This window comes from Crocodylus siamensis, chromosome 5 (assembly GCF_052110815.1).
Source record: "Crocodylus siamensis isolate JL-2025a chromosome 5, ASM5211081v1, whole genome shotgun sequence".
Lineage (NCBI taxonomy): Eukaryota > Metazoa > Chordata > Crocodylia > Crocodylidae > Crocodylus > Crocodylus siamensis.
In genome coordinates, this window is record NC_143399.1 from 52,459,249 (window position 1) to 52,463,897 (window position 4,649).

The following is a 4,649-nucleotide window of genomic DNA, read 5'->3' on the forward strand; positions in this document are numbered from 1 at the left end:
TGGGGTCTATAGTTTGTAATAGCAGTGGCATCTAGTGGTCAATTCCTTTATGGCAAGTTAATTTTCTAAGTGCAATTTTCCAAGTTTGATTCTTCACATCAGACTTTTGAAAGGACCAAAGCTTTTCCATTTAATCTCCACACAAGCACTGTATGACCCAGGAACGGATGAACCAGGTTTAATATAGCCATCTCAACCCTTTGCTAATAAAACTTAATTACCACTATACCACATAGTGGTTGCAGATGAGAGAGTTAGCATGTAGGCTAAGGGTATATTTATACTGCAGACCACAGTGTAGTGGAAAGACACCCAAAGTTTGCCCAGGAAGAGATTCATGATGCTGTGGCTAGTCTGTTTCTAGTAGCTGAGCTACTGGTAACTTACACCCGGTTCAGGTTGTCTGTACTGCAGACTACAGTATAGAGATACCCTTGAGTTGCAACCAAGTCTCTTTTGCAAATCTGTTTTTTCAGCTGTTCTGTAACTTCAGAAATAAAAATACCCCTTTTTTCCTATAGGCAGGCAAGGTTCTTTGGGTAGATGTGATATATTTTATTAGACCAACTGACTAGTTGGAAAAAAGTTCTTAGCAAACTTTCAGGCGCAGTCACCCTTCATCAGGCATAGGGAGTATCTGCTGGTCTGACTCTCAGACCAACAGAGACCAGCAGACTCCCTATGCCCAATGACGTGTGACTCCACCCAAAACCTTGCTAAGAACTTTTTTCCAACTACTCAGTTGGTCTAATAAAAGATATCACACCTACCCAAAGAACCTTGCCTGCCTATGTCCTTAGATCAACACGGCTACAACCAAAAACATATTCTCCCATGCAATTCCCTTTGGAAGAACTCTGTTAAAAATCACTAAGCATCCACTCAAAACCATCTTAAAATCTGCCTCTGCCATAGTACTGGAAATTGCTACACATTGCTGCGTGCATGTGATTGTTTAAAAGACTTGATGAAAAGCAAGTATGAATGCAATTGTGTAGGGGTGACATGTATATTATATACAATGTTCTGTGCCTCTAATAGTGTGTGCTTATTTGTAGGAAATATACATGAACTGGTGTACATGTAGGTTAACTTATTCTGAAAGAGATGAGAAAGTGGACAGAGAGAGCCCAGGAATAATACTGCAGGGACACCAAATACCTTCCTGCCCCTGCCTTCTCCCAGGATTGCATCTTATCCGAGCTACAGATTGTCAGCTATGCCTGGCCCTCCTGGAGATCTCCCTTTCTTTTGTGCTTGAAGGGGCCATTTACTATTACCTAGAAAGAGGCAACTGGCAACATTGATGCCCAAAAATCAGAAAGACCAGAACTCAGAGGCATGGATGCATCAGCTTCCTCGGTCTTCCTGAGTGCCTTTTAAACTTACATCCAGATGAGGGTGTCACCTCAGCACCGATCCTAACAATGGATCATTTCAGTGCATTTAAAAAATGCCTGATATGTCACAGGCAATTTGGAGAATCATACTTTTGTATTCTCTGAAAAACTGCATGCACTTTTCAAGATATTATCACCTGAAGGATAAAATAAAAGATTGTTAGATCCAGTGGGAGCCTTGTGGAAAACTCTAGCCTCTCCAGCACCAGTGAAAACATCCATCAAAAAGTGAGCCTAGGTAACACTTTCTAATCACTTGGATCTCCAGAGTTTCTGTTGGTTTTTGAGCAATTGCTTTTTGAGTAAGAATACACCAACAGATAAAGACTAGAGCTATTTAAGATGTGTTCTTCCATATCTTCCATTATGAGAAGTGAACTCAGGTTCCTCACCCAACATTGACTTTCTAAAGTAGGAAAGAGAGAGGCTGTTTACCAGCAGAGGGGAACTCAGAGACAATATAAAAGAGGGCTGGTTAATTGTGAAAACCACCCTACAAGCTACACAGATGTAGCAGAAACTGTAAGAAAATCTGTGGTTTCTGTAGCTTCCATGAGAAGGGCAATTAGGGTCCAAACTTTGGGCATCCCTTGTGAAGTGCAGGCCATGACTAAGGACATACCCTTCCAAGGAGCTGAACTCTTTAGTAAGAAAAAGAACAGCGCCTTTCTTTCACTCAAGGACTCCAAAGTAACCCTTCTCATCTTTGCTACCTCCACATCTAACCTACCAAAAACCCTACTATCCTCTGTCCCAATGGCAGTACATGCCATCTTACCACAGAGGTTCATATCACAGAAATATGAACTTTCATTCTGACCCAGGAGAACTTTTACAATCTTTTCTCTGATGCCTGATGAAGGGTGTTTGTGCCTGAAAGCTTGCAAAAAAAAGACATTTTGTTGCAAAAATCTTGTTGGTCTAACAAAAGATATCACCTCTACCATAAGCCCTGATTGCGTTTTCCTCTAAACCAATATGACTACAACCTAGATACCTGACACCATCTTACCACAGATGGAGTATTACTCCAAACAGCAGCTGAGATACAGGAGAGAGTAACCTCCTTCAACCATTTGCACTCTGATAATATCTCAGCAAATTGACTGTGTGTGATCAGACTGATAAGTATTTCCTTGGGTAACTGCATTACCACCTTGCACTGGCTGTGGTCCAATATTACTAATAATATATGGGTGCTGCACATTATTACCTTTTTGGGGGGGTCTATGCAGCCCACATGAAGGCAACCCAGATAGGGTTATGGTGGTAAATCAAGTTCATGGAGAGTTTCCCCCTAGATCACTCAGTGAATTTGTATGTATTACCAAATGACTGGCATTCCTCTCCTTGAACATCAGCGCACACTCTGCTAAGCACACAAGAAACATGGGCCTGCTTCAGAAAAGTGCCAGTTTCTGAGATTTGTAAAACAACTACAGATGGTTATTCACTTATATTTGTTAAACATGAGACTATTGACACAGCATCCATGGCAGATGCCAAGTTTGGAAGAGCGCTATTACAGTCCTTATTTGATTAATCATCTGTAAGTCCTTGACACACCATCTAGATAGGATAACGCTTGTTCCTCACTGGGATTGGGGTCCACACTGATTCATACAAGAAGAACAAAACAGTTATTTGTCCTACACTTACTGCAGCACTTCAAAATGATGTAGTCAGTGTGGATTCAACAGTTTACCCTCCAACCCTGCTCATAGTCTTTAGCTATAATGGGTTTAGAATTGCAATGAAGCTTAGGGAGGGTTACAGCCACTCCATTCTTTATGCTCTTGTTTGAGAGCATGAAGAGACATAGAATATGGGTTATCTAAAATAATCCAGGCTGGTGTGCATAGGACACATGTTCATCCACAGCAGATCCACACAGATGACAGTGTTTCAGCTACTGTAGGGCAAGTAGCCATTCTTTTTTTAATACTGTGCTGTGGAATCTAAAATGATCTTTACAATTTACAAATGATGAGCTTACAAGCAATGTAAACTGCATTTAGTGAAGTTTTATTGAGCTGGATTTTTTCCATATTATGCAATTTGCTTAAAACTTTAAGAATAAGCGAATGTGTACACTTTTTTAAGACTGAGGTAGTATTTCTTAACCTTGTGTTGTAACTTTTCTTTCAGCAAATCTCTTCCTCTTTGGGTAAAACCAAAGCAACATGTTTGAGAAATGGGGTGTGGAAGGCTGAGATATAACTGGAGGTCAGGTTGAGCAAAGGGCAGTTTATAATATAAACGTATGAAGTGCAGGAAAATGACTCTTTCTACTTATTTCAACGTGATCATAATACAAATGGGAAAGAAGTAACTGTATTACAGTTAGTACTGTTTAATAGAGCTACAAATATAAAGATGATGATGCTGCTGCTCTTTGATTACATAACACAGCATTATCAATCAAAAAAAAGTTTAGGGTTGGAGACCGGCACTGCTATCTATGGCTGTATCTAAGACGACCATCAACCCTGACACAACATGGGTGCCTACCACCCTAACCTGCTGCATGTAAAGCAACGTCCTGCTTCAATGAAACGTCAGCATAGGGCCACGCTGCCGTTATAGACAAGGCAACACCCCAGGGGTGGAAATTTCTTCCTGACCCCAAATGTAGCGATCAATCTGACCCTGAGTGGAGGGGCAACACCCTCTACTCAGGAACAGTGGTGGCCTTAGGGGTGTTGGGACTAGACCAGGGATGGGCAATTATTTTGAGCAGAGGGCCACTTTCTGAGTTTTGGCAACCCATGGGGGGGTCCACATGATAGGCAGCCCTGGGCAGATAAATATTAATTTTAGGGGCCCTGTGGGCCGGATGGAATGGCCTGGCAGGATGCATCCAACCCCCGGGCTGCATTTTGCCCACCCCGAGCTAGACAGTCATTTGGGGCCCCTTCGAAGCTTCATTTTGATGACCTGTAAGCCAGACATTTTCAATTTCAATTTAACTTTGCCCTACTGCACAAAACTGCAATGACAGTATCTTAATACAATATTGATACTACAGAGTTTTTTTAGCATGGAGCTATATTCTAGGTTCAAAATTTTGGGGCCCCCTAAGGTGTGGGGGCCTGAGTTGCTCTCCCCTAACGCCGCTACTGCCGGCTTTGGTCCTAGCAGGAGCACTGGCACAGCCCAGTCAAGCTCGGCTATCCCCAACACCAAGCGCCGCTGCGGGAGGCTTAAAAACAACCTGACACATGTAGCAGGAAGGCGGGGGAGAGAAGC